We start from the raw sequence: 17,463 nt of genomic DNA, 5'->3' as shown, positions 1-17,463 counted from the left end.
CTCTCACCAAGTAATTAAGTAGTGGTTGAGCCTAGTTATTTCCCTGCTCTGAAAGGATTTTACTGGACTGCATGAAATATCCAAAAGGGAATAATTGGAGGGCTTGTAGACACTGATGTCAGAAGATATTTCTATGGAAACCACATCCTGCATTATGGAAGAGAGATACTGCAACACACGTTGGTATCAGAATGACAGCTGTAACCTTCCTTACAAAGAGAAGAATTGATCTGGAATTGCTTTCATTTGAGTTTTTCTAGCAGAAAAAAAACTGCCTTAAACCCAATGGTGGACAGGATGGCATGTAAACTCTATCAATGCAGAAAAAAATTGGTACAGAGAAGACTAGTGATCAACCTACAAGCCTTAAACTGCCTTTAAATTCAGGGCCTGTGGTCCTGTGTAAGTTCAGGGTGTAGAACTTTGTGTACATTACATATTGAATATTTTATTTCCTGTAGGCTCTTTCCTAGTTAGTGTTTTGCATTTAATTAACTTGGAACTATAACACATTTCACTAGTGTGCTCATATTATGTCTTGGTAAGGAAATTTTGTTCTTTCGCCACAAGCTGTATTAGAAATTTATTTTGTTTGTTTGTTTTTAGTGGGGAATTTCTAAAGCTTGAATGTTGTATTACTGATTACAGGTGAAACTCTTAAAGATCAGATCTTTAGACCAGTGGCAGAGAAATCTTTCCAAAGAGGCAGGCTCAGTAGTGAACAGCAGTAGAGTCTGGATGAACCTCAATAGATCCAGCAGCCTGTAATTCTGAGGTAGGTGCCTTGGAACAAGGAGAGGTAACTATTTCTTTCCAGAAACTAATTCAGGATTTCCAGGGAGACAGTTCTGTAGGCAGGCATTGTAGGTACACTGTAGGGTTGTACCTTTCCCCCTGTATGGCATAATGGCTCACACATAGCCCTGCCACTGTTTTTGTTTAAGGTCGTGATTTAACATAGCATTTATTCCTGTATACAACTGACTCTTCCTCTGTTGAGCTGCTCAGTAAACCATATGTCTAAGACACTGAAATCAGACCTTTCTAGCATGTCTTAAAAAAAAAAAAGCTATAATTGGAACTTAGAAGTTTTTGCCAAGAGAATTAAAACACTGAATTGTGTGCCAGCCATAATCATGTTGCTATGGTTCTCTTGTCTCAAAGAGAATGCATTTAGGATTAGCTTTATAATCAGTTGATCTTCAGGTTTTTGATTCATCAAATCACAAAGGATATGCTATAAAGACTGCTAGAAACTGCATGCCCTCCTTTGCAGCAGCCTATGTTCTTACTTAATGTATGGTTAAATACATACCTTTAAAAAAAACACCCAAACCAAAGAGCACCAATATTTGTGGAGTTGCAATAGCAGTTGCTCCCGAGTATGATAGAAAATTATTGTATCTCCCCTCATGAAAGCTGATTCTGGAGTTGCAGTAGGTCACCAAATATCCTTATATCCTCCTCATGTCCAGTTTGCACATAACTGCCTATAACTGTCAAAGTAAGGGAAACTGGACTTGTTCCAGCAAGTGGGGACTATTAAGAAGTTTAATCTGGTTTAACTTTTTCAACAAAATGTTATCTAAGAAGGCCCCAAGAAGCTCTGTATGAATTTGTATTAGAATAAAGAAGATGGATCAGGTATGGTGTGTGGAATGGGCAGACAACTAATTTGATTAAATTCATTCTATATCTGGGGACACTTTGAGTCACAGGAGAAACCAGCAATTTTTCAGTATCCCCGAACTGATTCTCCTGTTTCACCTTTTCACCTATTATTCAGTAATCCACTGGCTGCATTAATAGTCACTTTGCTGGCTGTTCTCATGGAAAAGTTGCTTTTTTTCCTGTCTAAGAATAGTCAGCCTTAGCTTTTTGTTTTCTAAGTAAGGTTTCTTCATCAAAAATTCTCATGATGGCAACTTGGCATATTATAGAAGTAGGCCAAGGTGAGTTTGAAGAGGAGGTGCTGGCAGATGGCTTGGTACTTTCTAATCAAAGAAAGTGATCATGTCATCCTTCTAATCAGAACTTGTGACAATTAGAGATGTTCTACATTCAGTTGTCCTGCCCTGCCTGGCAAATGAAACACACTGAGCAGAAACAGTAGGATAAGAAGACACAGACATTTGCCCATTATCTATATCCAGTAAAGAAGCAGAGCCAGGGCTTCTGAGATCCTACTTATCGGTACTGAACTCCTGGGCTACGGGTTGCAAGAGGACACAGGCTTGCTCCATAGTATTTCAGAAATGCTGACTTACAGAACAATCAGTCTGAATATGGATTTTCTTTTTTTAAAAAAATTTGTTTGTTTTTGTTGCTGTTGATCTAGTAGTGCTTTAAGGTGTCTGGTTAATTTAGAAGCTTGGACCTGCAACTTGTTCTTGGCAGTCTGGAGTGCTCCTTAGTGAGATCACAAGAATCCTAAGAGGGTCTGAAGCAGAAACAGATCCAGCGTCTTCATTGTTCTAATCAAACATGATAGGAAAAAAACCCAAACCAATCAACAGCACAAACATCTTTTTCTCACAGTGAAAGTTCTTTTCTGTAGAATAAATCTGGATTTACTCAAGGGTAGGATGGTTTCAGAGTGCCGGAAAAGTTGGCAAAGGCTTGAAAGACCATTCCAAGTTTTGGAGTTCTGTTTTCAAAGCCTTGGATTTAATCTCTGAATCGACACTCTGGCAGTTGTGGCTTGACATGATGGTATTTCTGCTTAGGAGACAAGGAGGTAAGTGTGTGTGAGAGAGATGGCAGACCTGCTGAAAGGAAATTTGTATCTATTGTTCTTACAAGTGCAGACACTTCAGTCTGTCCAAGAAATAAGATGTTAGACATCAGCGTTAGTGTTAGCAGTGATCTGGGTGGGTGTGTGCCAGCTAAATAAAATATTTGACTCGCTCTCAAGACAAGTAAACATATGGATTTTAAGGCAAGACATTTCATTCTGTTAATCTGTCATGATGTTTCACATAGCGCACGCCAGACAATTTCATGCATGGTTGCTGTATCAGAAATCATTGGTTTTGGTTGGAACAACCCATTTCTTAGAAAGATTGTTTAGATTTGACAGTTTTGATTTTCAGATGTTGGGCAGTGGGAAATCTGCCACGTTCATTGGCAAGTTGTTCTAAAGTTTTGTGTTTACAAGTGCACCCAATTATTTTAGTCAGAATTAATTTTCTTTTAGTCTCCTGTGATGGATTTTGCTTTTCTGTTTAATGCTGAGCTATGGCTCTGGTACTATCAAGATTCTTTCAGTGTGGGGATGGATACCCTGTGGTCCATCACGGCATGAGTGCACAGCACTGGCTTTTGGATCTGTGTCTGTGAGGTAGATTTTCTTGACCTTGATTAATTCTTGCCCTTTCAGAGACGTTTTCAATTTTTCAAGTTCCTTTTAGAAGCCTGAACATCATCAGACACCCAGTTCTACTGACCATTATGGGTTAGCATTTCCCAGCTGCTATGGCCTGTCAACCATCACGGGATTCTTTTGTGATTGTGGGTGTATTAATGGCGCACTATAAAACAAATTACATGGAGGAATTAAGAGGTACCTGCTCTAGTGTGTTGTCTTTAGTGGCCACAAAAGCTGCAGTGTACTGCTGGAAAGGAAGGCAATCCTGTGTTGTCGTTACTATTACCACGAGATGGCACCATTACATAGCGTAATATCGTCAGCATCTCCGGGGTGCTTCAGACGGTGCCCAAGATTTAAACCCATCACCAGCTGGCTTGACTTCTTCAGAGCAAAGAGACCAGCTGAGAGAAAGGAGGAGGAGGGTGTGTTAAACCTTGTCCTGTGTTTGCTGTTCATGGTATCAGTGGAGTTTGTCTCAAGAGGTCCCTGGGCTGATTTTTTCAAATATTTGTGAAACCAAGTTGAACCCCTAGAAGGACACAAAATGCAAACTGCCCCCACGTTGTGCCCCATCGTATTCTTGCCTCATCAGGAAGCCTGGGTGGGATTTTTCCATGTTGTATTTCATGATTTCCCAGCATGAGATGTTTCTGGCTCAGTTGTTTGACAGGTAACTTGAGCATCTAATTATCTATTTCTGTCCTTTCTCTGCCTACTACATACTTTGCATTGGAGTACTACTGAGCACTTTCTATGTCTTTTTTTTTTTTTTTTTCATGTAATAACAGCTGTGATGTGATATTCTGTTAATATTGTCAGCATTAGAAAAGCAAGGGTGGTCAATATTTGCCCTGAAGGCTAAATTTCTTTCTTTGCTACTGTGTTTTATATGTGACCATTCTGAAGGAGAGAAAAACAGATTAAGTAAGCAGACAATTTTTATTTTATTTTGTTTAAAATGATAATGTTTAGCTTAATTGAGAAAAGAAAACTTCAGTGCAAAGATAAAGTTGTGCATTAAAGGCAGCTCTCCCTCCTAATCAAAGATTGCAATGCAAACATTTCAAAGCAAGTCATTCTCTGTTCTTTCACTTGCTCTTTGAAAGCCCAACTCTATTTTTGGGGTGATTTCCCAGTCCCCCAGGCCTGCAATATCACACTCCCTGATTCCTAGGACATGATACATCTGTCTGCTAAAGGCAGGAGCTCTTTGCAACTCAGACTTTATCACATCAGTAACTTGGCCAGTATCCTTCCCTCCCATCTCTGTTTTGTCATTAGTGTATTATGGGATCTGTTTTGGACACTCATGGACTGCTCTTGAAGGATCTGCTACAAGTCCTCTTATAGGAACTTCTGCTGTGGAACCTTCTTTCTGATGTGTTTTTTTTTTTTTGGGGGGGGGGAAATGTCTAGAGGTTTAGAAATACAAATTAAACACTTCTAAATAACCACTTTTCACTTGTATTACTTGATTATGAGAAGTGAGCTATCCAAAGGACTGTCATATAGGTAGATGCCAAAGTAGAAAAAAACAGCTAACTTGTCTGAACTCATTAGCCTGAAAACCAGACTAACTTGGCACCTTTGCATTGACTGTGTCCAAACAAAAGCTCAGTGACATCCTTAGAACTGAGTGCCTAGCTGACATAATTGGGATTGATTCTGAGTGCCCCATGTTCCTAAAAAAACAAGCCTTGGCAGGTCAGTAAAATGCAGCAGTTGATTTTGAGTAATTTAGGGTTGTTCAGGTCCACATTTTAATGTCCTTTCCTATAGGTGAAGGAGGAGGGAAACAGTCTAAACCTCAGTACCTAGCTGAATCCTTCTTAATATTTGCATGTCAAGGTTCTGGCAGAAAAAGACAAAATTAACATGTCCAAACAGAATTTCTGTTTCATCAAATTTATTGTTCAGCTGCATAAACAAAGAATGCATCCAGCTATAGTCAGTTGCTTGCTATTGACTTAGGCCTTCCTTTATATATTCCTTGTTACAGATGAGCATGCAGTAGCATTTAAGTACACAGGAGGCAAAATTAGGAATTTGTAATTAGCCTGCTTTTCAATTTGTTTCCTCTTGGAATCCAACTTGATGTTAAAGTCTCAGTTTAATCTTTTCTATCTGCTTTAGACTTTATCCTTGCTTTATTGAATTTTTCTGTCTTGAAGGTTGTTGGAGTGTCTTTGGTGGTGTTTTTTTTTTTTTTTTTTTTTTTAAGAATTCTCTTTGGTTTTAATTTAAACTGAAGGCTCCATTTTTGGAAGATCAATAAACTCCATCTGGAAGAATTCTTTTCTCCCAGCCACCTGACACTTAGATGAAGTTGAGCCTTTTTTTTTTTTTTTGTTTTAATGCTCAGGGAGGAGATCAGAGGTTGCATTCACCATGATGAGTACATTTGGGGATGTCGGTATTCATTCACCAACATCTGATTTGTAAATTAATAGCTCAGCCTCTCTGGACTGTGGTATGTGAAAGGTCAGTGGCCATGAGAGGAGAAACACCTCAGAGCTATGTGTGCCCTCTGGTCAGCGGGAGTGGCCTTGGCTTAATGGCATTTCACGTTGCTTTTAAAAGATACAGATGTGCAGCATGCCTTCAGTCCTCCCACCTGGAGCCAGTAATCCCATCCAAGCTTTCTGCAAGGAGCAGGAAGGGAGAAGAGAACAAGCCCTTCCTGAAAGGATCAGTTCAATTGACTAATTTTCTAAGTTTCTCCTTGCTTGGCATGTCCCCTCTCCTCTAAGCCTTTGACAAGTATCTTAACTAAGATACCTTTTAGGTAAATGCTGTCTGCATGATATAAATGCTGCATGATATAAAAGAGCCTTCTGATTCCCCCGCCCTCCCCAGATCTTGGGGCTGGTTCAGTCTGTTTTAAAGCTATTTCTCTTGTGCTGCATGCAGAGCCCATCTGCTGTAATGCAGACTGAAATGCTGCTTTTATCCTTGTTTGCGTAGAAGGTTGGTGGGTAAATCAATTGGAGTGAAAGACGTATTGTCCCTCTTTGCTCTATGTCACAAGCACAAATGTCTTCCTTTTAAAGTGTCTCTTGGTGGAAGCCAAAGCCTTTGGCACAAGCCACCTCTGCTAGCTTGACCTCTTTTGTGCATCTGGAATGGAGGAGCAGCTCTGAGAAGCACAGAACAAAACCAGCGAAATAGCAAGAGAAAAGGTCAAGAAGAGGTCTTGCTCCCTGTAGACATCAGAAGTTTCTGCAAGATGATATTTAGCATGTCCTGCCTGAACAGTTAAGGCATCAAAGACACTAGCACTTCAACAGGTAATATCCTTGTGAGCTGTCAAATAGATGGCAAAGCATATTGCTCTGCCATGCTGGGGATGGGAGGGAGGGTCCTCATGTCTTTCTACTCATTGAGACTGAGAGCTTCAGAGTGCCATTGGCTTCCAGCAGGTGGATGTACCATGCTGTGCTCTGTCCTTGCCTGGCTTTTGACTTACAGGCCTAAGCTTACAGAACAGTGCTGTGGTCCTGCAGAGGAGTGGGAAGGCAGGTTTCTGCCAAAGGCAGAGCTGACATCAGTTACAAGCAATAGAAACGTGCTGGAATTTTGCCTCTGGATTTTTGCCTGGTCACAGCCTTGCAGTCTCTTAGACCAGCCAGTCTCTTTGATGCAGCATAATTACAGTGATGGAGATGAAGTCCTGTTCCCTCCTATTCCAGCAATGGGATCTGAAGGGGAGGTAGGACATATTCTGGTAATTCATCTCTCAGCTTCACAGGACAAGCAACACTGCCTGCCCTAACCAAGGGAAAAAGCCACTGGTATTAGAAACCCAGGAGGCAGCCAGTATTCTGCTGCTCAGGACTCAGAAATGCTGGGAAACACTCCTGGCAGCTTAAGTGTGAGATTATGCTGTGTATCTGTAGCAGTGGCTTGGTGTCACTCTGAGCAGGAAGAACCATCTTTGCCAAATCCCAGCGCTGAATACCTTCCTGGGACTATAAGCTCATATGGTGGTGACATGGGCTGAGTGGTGTTCCTCACTGTTGTTATAGATTTTTCACAGTTCCCTGGCTTCATCTGCAATTTTTCATGCACAGTTCTGCTCCTGTCCTCTCGCATCCTGCCCAGGAGTAGTGTGGAGTTACAGAGGCACGTGGTGTAATGCCAGTTTGGCTAAAATCTGTCCTGAATGCTGGAACTCATCCAGGGTGGAACTCGCTGTGCTGCTGCTTTCTGATGCCGGCCTCCCTCGTACAACGACCGTATCCACACACCTTGGTCCTGCCTTTCTGCCACAGCCTCTGGGTGGCTGGAGCCACCGTGTCACGGTGGTGGATGTCCCTGGAGCCAGCATCCCACGCTCTGCACTGCTGCCCAGGGAGCAGTTTGAAACTGGGGATGCTCAGGCTAAAGCTGGGAGCTGGCTAACAGAACCACTTGTTGAGAAATGCCATCTGAGTCTGTGGCTTCTGGTGCTGAGGGGTGAACTCAGAGTGAGCAAAAATTAGCCAGGATATACTGGGGTTTTTATTAAGTTCCTTTAAAGCTTTCCAAGTCATTTCAAAGGTATAGATCAGATCTGTAGCGAGATGGTAGGTTAAGGAAGAGGAGACTCTTGGCTTGGAGTAAAGGGAGTGATGAATTAAAGCACCTTCATGGAAGTAGGTCTCTTTCTGCATCTAGCTGTAGTTTCAGCCTTCCTAATTAATATTGTTGTTTTTCTTCTTACTGTAGTGCAAGCTACAGTGTGACCTATTGGTTCACAAGATAAAAGGGTTTGGCTGCTCAGAACGGAGATCTCCTCTTCTGGCTTATCCAAATCTTTACTGAAAATGTGACACCCGTGAAGACAAATAGGACAACACATCTAAGAATTATGTATCTGAGAGTTTAAAGGGGAGGGTGGGTAAGAAAATGAAACAAGCCCATGTTGCTTTGAGGTTATTTTTAAAACTGAAACTGAATAGGTCAATACCCCTTAAGCTTTTTGGTCTTTAATTCTCTTAATGGTATGGCAGAAATCCTTAATTGTATTATTAAAAAAGCTTTGAAGACTGTATTAATGTAATGTGACCTCGGATCAGTCAAGATCACGTTTTCATTATGATTAAAAGATTCCTTGTCCTGAAACATTGATCTCATCTTCAGCTGAACGTGTCAGGGGGAGAGGGGAAGCTCTCGGGGCTGGGCAGTAGATGGCAATATTGCATTTCGTACTGCACTGTGCTCTGCTAGAAATGCTTCACCTCAGAAAGGGGCCGTGAACTTTTTCCCTCGGCTTCCAAGTGTGGGTTTGCACATACATAGTACATTAAATATTCCAGAAAATCATTCAAAATTCCATTTTAAATCCAAATTTCTTCAGTGACTGCTGCCAGATGCTTGAGTTACAAACTGCAGCACCCAAACAGTCCTGATCCTGCACATCAGCTCTGAGAAGGGGCGTTGGCATGTTAGGGACCATCAGCATCATCTGTCTTACAGCAGGGATTCAATGAGGTTGTGTATGACCCCTGGAAGTAACATCTTCCACTTGGAGACACTCATTTTCTAGCTTCTGGGTGGATTTTCCACCTTTGCATCAAGAAAGTGAAAGCTATATCAATTAGTTTGTATCATGATTGTGTCTTCCTCTGCACTGTTAATAATTGGGCAGAGCTTAGAGCAGGTCCTGGAGAAGCACTTTGCAAAGAGCCAGGGAGATGTGTGCTACAGGGCCTGCCACACGCGGGCTGTGCCGCCGAGTAGGCAGAGAGGATTTCAGAATGAAAGTGACATCTGGGGTCAGTGATTTATGAAAATGAAATACGCTGTGGCAGCTCGAAGACGTGGTGTATGTAAAGTGCTGCTCCTTCATTGTCCTGTGGGCATAAGCCATGTGTCTCCACAGCTTTGTGAGGGACCGAGGCAATTGCCTTAAAACTCCTCGCTACCCAGGGTGTTGCAGGATGCTGGAGCACACGCTAAGCGATGGGAAGCAGAGGGATGTGCTGGCTGGTGTTAAAGCTTCAGCACTGCTGACTTTTCTCTAAAAGCTGTCTGCTGTAATTGGTCACATCACAGTCCGTGGTGATCTTTTGTATTATTGCTGGCTGCTGGAAAACTCCCGGAGGCGTAAAATAGATACCAGGAAGATCCTGCACCCAGCAGTGTGTTTCCCCATGCGGCACAACAGGGTAAAACAGAAATAGTGTTTACCAGGAGCTGATGAAGAATTTTCTGCAGCAGGAAGGCTGAAAAAAAAAAAAAAAAAGAGATTGCACCTCTAAAATGATAGCAGCAGGCCACCTCTCCTGCAGAATATTGCTGGGTCTTGTGGAAAGAGAAAATCTTCATAGGGTTTCTAGTGGTGAACAGAATAGGTATTATTATTTGCCTCTGTCTGACTTACAGGTATTTTTCAGCTCTCCATAAAATAACAGTGTCTTGCAAGAAATTGAAAACTAGGGGGGGGGAAAAAAAGAGGTAGGTGGTTGGCTTGTGTGAGATGTGTGAGGGTAAAATGTGTAGTGTTCTTTATCCTGAAGGATTCAGAATGCTTCACAGACCAAGGATGCCGAGTGCTTTGTGCCACTCTCCCTTAAATGTAGCCTGCTCCAAGTGGAGCACAACACTGAGGTGAAGCTGCTCAGCATCAGGAGTTCATGTTTTTGTTAAAAGAAGGCAGAAAAGCCCTGGAGTTAGACGTTCAGGGAAGGATTTGAGTGGAAAGGGTTGAACTGCCAAGCTTTGCGTGGTAGTGAGCATTTGAAATAGTTACTATCCTGAGAGCTGTAGTGAACTACTCTAAAACTCTAGTGGTTCTAAGGCCACCAGGTGAGTCTGGGCTGTGTGTGTCCTCCACACACTTCACTTCTACCTCCATCTCAAACTGCATTTGCCCCTCTCCAGCACGCAGTGTGGTGCACCACGTGTGTTACAGAATTCATGCTTCACTGGCCAAACAAAAACTTTGCTCATGTCAACAAAGAATTTATTAGAACTGAGATCTTTCCAGCATTACACAGAATCTGGCACAGAGAACAGGACTGGGGAGGGACTTGTCAACAGTCTCTCAACTGACTTTTGCTGACTGATAGTTCGGGATTAGGTGCTGTTGTAGGGCATTTCATGTGAGAAAGGATTGCTGTGAGATCTTGGCTTCTGTCCTGGTTATTTGCTATTGGTGGGAACTCTCTGGTTCCAGTGGTTTGGTGCTTTGTGATTTGGAAGAAGCATTGAAAGTTCCCATAGCTTTGGGTCAGAAATGTATTCTCCTTCAAAAAACGTCAGGAAAGTTTCAGTTTTGACAGAAGCAGGCTAAAAAGTCTACAGGGAAGAGAACAGCAGGATGTCGTCTGTGGCCTCAGGCAGCCCCACCAAGTGATTCCTGGGGCCTGGTTTGAAGGCAAGCTATATTGTGTGCTGTAAAAAGGCAGATACTCTATGAAAGCCATTGCTCACTTGTGAAAAAGTCTAGGCTATTCTGGCATGGATTTGCTCATCCAGGAGAGAATTAACTTGCTGTGATTGGGCAGTGTGCCTGGTTGTAGTAGGACATTATCTGCTCTATTTAATGAAGTCTCCAAAGCAATGAAGAATCTGGCTCTTATGCAGTAGAGCACTCCAGTAACATGAGACTAGACTAAGATTTAAGCCTGCTGATCAGCCTTGGTGTCAACCCTGCAATGTGATGTATTGGTTTGTATGGGGAAGATATCTGGGAAGATACCCAGAGCTATATTGAGACCACCTGAGCATGTTGAACTTTCCCTGGTTTCTTGTCTTCTTCCAGCCATGAGCCACTAACTATACGCTAAGTGCACTCAGTTGTTCATTGTGCTTGTGCAGTTACATCCCTGCATTAATCTTAACATCATAAGCAGCCCACGTGGCCCATGTGTATGGGCTAGTCTTAAAATATTGCAATAACAATGTAATAACTAATTTATAGCAATTACCCCTCAGACACTAAAAAAACAAACTAGAAACGTTGTGTGGATAATTGGCAATTGATGGGAAATGGGAGGAAAAACTTCAGTAATATCTGAAAATCTGGATGGAGAATTTGGGATGCTTCTCATTATTTGAGTGCTGCATAGAGTAGAAATTCAACACTGAGATTCCTCAAACTAAAAGTGAAAAACACTGAGAGAAACCAACACCCATTCAGAAACACCAAAGAGTGACCTGAAAGAAAACAAAAAGCTCTGGGATTGTGAAATTCTGGCTAAAACCAATGCTGCAGTCAAGGAAATGAGCACACCAAGTGTAGCTCCTTGAGACCCAGTGCTGAGCCTGAGTGACCCGTTTGTATGGGGAGAAGACAACAATGAAACAAGGAATTAGGTTTGGAGAAGTCCATGGTCTACAAACTCAAAGCTTTTCTCACCACCTGCCTTTGAAGACTGTGCACCAGAAAAGAGCTCCTCCAATCTTTTAAAGTCAAACTGGTGCTTTCCATGCTGGTCTCTGTTTCTCTGGCACCTTGCAGAAAGACGAAGGTAAGCTGGTGAGACAACTTCTGCCTCTCTCTTATTCAAGCAGTTCTTTCTCCTTCAGATGACTAGTTGTTGTTGTGAGTAACTAAATTCAGGAGGGAAGGGTATTTTTAGCTCTGAGTTTGCTGATGTAGAGTTAGACTTTTGTTCCACTGACTGTTATTTTTTATGCCCCAGTCTTCAGGTACTGGGAGAAGAAATGAGCAAACCCCTCTGACACCAGTTTTCACCATGACAGTAATTTGAGTAGAAACAGCTTTGCCTGCAAATAAATAAATAAATATTATATGAAAAGCTTCGGATGGAGCTGCCATGTTCATTCTTGTTTCTAAAGCCCCTACAGGCCATGTCACATATGTGGGTCATGGGGTCTATTGATTATGTGTCAGACCCTTAGGTGTCAGTAATCAATAACACTAACCTGCAGAAAATGCAGCAGAGATTTGCTAAAGCAACTCTTCACATTGTTCTTTTCCTTGTGTTTAAGTTTTCTGTGCCACACTAAGAATAAGGATGCATACCAGCAAAGGCAGGGGAGGCAAAACCCTCATTTGGCTGCCAGCTCATTTACTGCCCATTTTCACCTGATTCTGCATGGTTCTTGGTGAGAAGGCAGGATGGGGAGGGGCAAGACAGGAAAGGGTATTTCCAATTGAATGGCTTCTGAGAAGTAGGAATGAAAGTGATTGAGTTGGGAGGACCTAAACATTTTGACCCTGACAGCTTATTAATATTTAACAAGGTACCAGATTTTTCTTTGACACTGGAAATGGTTGCGACTGTCTGTCTCCAGCAGACTGAGTCTGCTTTCTCAGTCCACCATATCTAATGTACCTGCTTCCAGTCATGAGCAGTCCTTATTCACAAATGCTTTCCTTCATTTGCTATTTCTGAGAATAAAGAGGGTAGTTTAGCAGATGAAGTTCTGGATTTTTTCATTCAAACTTTGTATCTCTTTATGTTCTCAATGGGTCACTGATCAGCCTGTGGTTTTCTTGTGTTGATTGTGTTTTTTAGAATCATTCCTCAAATAACTTCTAACAGAATATTTATTTGCCTTTTTAATTTGCATATTGCTTACGAGCTCTTCACTCGGATAGTGAGATCTTTTAAATATAAGCAGCTCTGGTGAGATAAATATAACAATTTAGAGTTTATATTCTTATTTTTATTTGTATTAATGCGATACTTCAAGATGGTAAATGAAATTGGGATCCTATTGAGAGTGGGAGAAAAGTCTACACCGTAAAGATAATGCAGCATCGAACGAGCAATACTTCATGGAGGAGATGAAGAGTAGGAGAAAATAATATCTTGATGTATTATTTAGGTGGTCTGCATCCCCACTCTTTTGGTGCCTGCCTCTGTCTCCCTGCAATATCGAGGTGGATTAGCTTCCTAATGTAAATGCATAGTCCTAAATGTCTTTTCCAAGGTCACAAAGTTTGTGGCAGACCTGGATATTGAATCTGTTTACTAAGTCTCAGTCCAGTATCTTGAATAGTTTTTTTTTTTTTAATTTAAAAATAAAAAAAAAAAGACTTTCAAACATCCATAAGCATTCAGCTTTCTGTGATCCCTATTAAACCAGTAAAAAATTAAAAAATTCTCTTTGCTTAAGAGTTAGTTTTGTATTAAACTGATAGAGAATCCCTAGATAAGAGAACTGTTTGGTTTGAATTTTCAGTCAAGGCAATGAATCCTCAATGCTATTTTTGTGAGTGCTCCACAACATGGGTGCAAACTTTGAGACATCAATGTTTAAGTATTTAGGGTTTTCTCTTGGAGGTACTTGTCTGTCTACTTGGGTAATTTTTTCAATGAATTCTAAGGCTGATGTCAAAGAACTTCTGCCTTTTTGGCTTGTTTAACAGTAGTCCAGAATATCTTTTAAAATTTTATATTATTTTTTAATGCTCCAGCTGCTCTGTAAAACCTGATTTTGATAATTCATCTGTTCCCCTTAATAGAACTAGGCAAACACTTGGTGATTTGAGTTTACAACGTGTATTTATGCCTTGCCACTGGGGAATCAGCTTCCATTTTTGCATTTAGAAAGTTTTAAAATGAAACTTGAAAGTATTTTCCCTCTCTTTACAATGTTTAAACTGCAAAGCACCCTGTTGCTGCCTTGAGCTTTCAGCATTGCATAAAATCAGTCATTTCAATGATAATCTACTTACCACTGTGCTCAATTACCCACTTGTGCTGTGACTTGCCAAGTATTTGCCTAGTTGCAGAAGATAAAGCCTATTTGGGAAAATTGGGTAAGAAGTGAATGCCAGGAGGGGTAAACCTGGAGGGAAAGGCTAACAGGGGAGGAGGGATGCTTGTAGTGGAGAACAGAGGCACTGGAAGATAGATGGACATACAGAAAAAAAACTTGGTAAATGCTGAAAAGGCAGAGAATTGTGAAATTAAAGAAAAAGACAAGAAGAGGAAAGAGGAAAGCAGTGTGGCTTGGTGGGCCAGGGCTGTTCTAGCATGCGGAACAAAAGATTTATGCCAAACTTTGCACGTGAACTTCTGGGTGACCGTGGACCATTTGTATCACCTCCTTGTCCTCAGTTTCACCTTCTGTAAAGTAGGTCCTGTGGTGCTAACCCTCCTCTGAGAGGCATGGATGGGAAAGGCTAGACAAGAGCCACAGTAACACGGGTTATTCTGATTTATTGTTTTTCCTTTGCTAAGCCAGCATTTAGCCAATGGCATGCTGCCCTTTCACTCGTAGGAGAACTGAAAACCTAAAGAAAGAAAAACACACTCTCTTTCGGGAAAGGAAGGAGGATTTTAATTATTTAAGCATCTCCTTTTCATGTTGCTTCTGGTTTTTGAATCGTCGTCGTTATAGTTGTTAAGGCTATAGGCTCTACATAAATCATTTAAATAAATAATAAATAAGTCATATCATTAAGTAATACACTGGTATTACTTATGGCTGTAGGGAGAGGGTAAGAAAGCTGTGGATAAGTTTGTGTTTAAAATGAAAAGAAACCTTTGTTCATTTTAACCATCATTTTAAGCACCACCTTCTGGAGTTAAGGCTTCGACTTCTGGAAACTGTTCTGGGAGGTGGGTTTGCTCTGAAAGAATTACCCACCAAGTTGAGTGTCTGTGGTTCTGCTGTCCATTGAGCACATCACGTGTCTTGCTGAACACAGTCCTGTCTTGTAGACCTCTTCTTCCTCTTGTTCTTGATTTTTCTCTCAAGGACCAAAGGTTTTGCATCAGGCAATGCTGTCCTGGGCAGATGTTGTAGCATGGTCAGGACTTGCTTAAGGGGATGAGGGTATTTACTGGGTTGCTCTGAAAGTCTTGTCTCAGTTTTATCACTGAAACTCCCCTTCAGTACAGTTAGAACCAATCATGTCAGGTTGGAATAGATTTGTAATATGTATTTGTAAACAATGTTAGGAAGGTATCACTTAAATCTTATTTCTGAAGTGAAAAATCAAACTCATTTAGCTTTTAATATATTGTAGTTAGAGAGTGTTCTACTTAATTTTTATTTTTGCTCTGATTCTTTTTTTTTTTTAAATTATTTTTCCTTGGCTGAATTTTCCACACAATTTGAATATTTGAAAGAAATATTTGTCCCAGCTAGTTTTGCTTGTGGCTCATTGACGGGTGGCTGGGGACACATCAGTTCTGTAATTTGGTAAAAATAAGCAAGACAATTCTAGAAGAATTATCGGTGGGTGATGAGAACTATAATTTTACCAATAAATGTATTCCTGTGCAGGGTCATATTTATTGAACTAGTACCTATAAAAACTTACCTGTTTTTCAGGAGGACTTCTTTAAATCCAGATGAATCACAGAGTGCCTGCCCTGAATGTGGCCATGCTGCAGGGTGTGGGAAGGCCAGTGATGACACCGTTCCATATGGCTCCGAAGGGTGAGCTCAGCAGTGAAACCTTGTGTGCAGCAGGACAGGACACAGCCAGGCAGCACCCCAGTGAGGCTGCTCAGCTCCCTAGGTAAAGTTTTGGGTGCCTTTTAGTCGTGAGAGACAAGACCAGGGGAAGGAGCTGGGCCACTTTCCTGCTTCTCTCAGATGCTACAGCCTTACCTTTTCACCTTCTCAACCACAGAAGTCACAACTGCAAGTGGTTCCTATGATGCCACCTACTTTCCATGCACCTTAGGCCAGCTTTGGTGGGAACCATACTAGTTCTCTGCAAACAATGGGTTTTCTTTTCCTAGGAATATGCTAACTTCAGAGGATGGATTTTCACAGTATGGAGACATAGTGAAAAATATATAAGACAGACTTGCACTTTACCTCCAACCTTGAGAGAAGCACATGGTCTTTAAACCCACAGTGAACTCCAGCCATTAAATGCCGTGTTTTAATATCACATGGTGAAACCTAGCTCATCAAGACCATGTCATGCTGCTGTAAGGGGTGCCCTGGATGAGCAGGAAGTGAGGAGCAGTGCTACTTGTCACCAAGCAGGTAGTTAGCTCGCTGATCTGGGAGTCCTTTACCCCGAAGCAGAGATTTAGTTTTACTTTTGAGGTACAGTGTTCCACAGGTGGTTATTTGCCCATGTCCTGTGTGCCTTGTAGAGTTAGGGATGGAATGGGTGATAGATTATCGTCATAACTTCACTGAACTCATTGATGCTGACCTTATTTACACCTCATTTATGCTGTGCATGCTGTTTTCACAGGTACCTTAAAAAAAATTATAAAAAAATTGCATTTCAGATTCAACTTCCAAGCAGCTGTTTGAAGTTCTAGAATAACTGCATTGTAGGACTTACCTTCTGCTATATAACTGAGGAGTAGTTTTCCACTTGGCAAGTCCTGTCTTAAAGATGTATAAACACAATTTTCTAGCCTTTACTTTTGAATCATCTAGCTGGACCTGGCTCCACTGAGGTGGAAAAACTCTGAAGTTTCTTTTCCCCTGGGGCAGCATCCATCCAACTCATTGCCAGTGAGAAATACCACCAAGTCAGCATGACTAACTTTTGGAAACTTACTGCTGTCCTTCCTCATACTGTGAGTCTCCACCTGGGACTTGAGCTCACTGCTCTTAAAGGCAGAGGTTCAGTGCACTAAAGCAGTTAGTGCATTTAGCCAGCACACTTCTGATCCCCTCACCCAGTCCCACCAATCACTGATGTAGTTTCCTCCCACTTATTCTAAATTGACTTTAATTTTCTTTTAAATAATTCTTAAGTGTGAGTTTTTCAGTACAAGACTGGGAACTATGACTAATTATAAAATCATTACATTATTAAACTCAATTAACTTCAAATAACCCTTGAAATTTGCTTAATGTCAGCCCTTGGCCCTGCTTGAACCAATAAATATTGCTCACCTTTTGTAATGGGTATGAAAAGAGGTGGTTGTAGAGCATGATTGTTCAGAGTCAGCTGAGCCAGAGAACAAGGTTAAACTGGTCCCTGATTGTTGAACACTGCCACATCAAGAAGGGGAGCAGTCTTCTGCTCCTAACTGGGATATTTTTTCCCCAAATAGTTTTCTTTCAAGTAACAAAGCTTTGAAAATTCTTTTCCACCTTCCATTCACAGGTCCCAATCTGCTTAGCAAATGTTAATAAGGGTTAAACCTCTCAAAGCCACCAAGGCATGGGAAAGTACTGTCATACCCATTTAGACAAGGGGT

This window comes from Merops nubicus, unplaced genomic scaffold (assembly GCF_000691845.1).
Source record: "Merops nubicus isolate BGI_N331 unplaced genomic scaffold, ASM69184v1 scaffold17809, whole genome shotgun sequence".
In the NCBI taxonomy this organism is placed as follows: domain Eukaryota; kingdom Metazoa; phylum Chordata; class Aves; order Coraciiformes; family Meropidae; genus Merops; species Merops nubicus.
Note: the sequence above shows the minus strand (reverse complement) of the source record.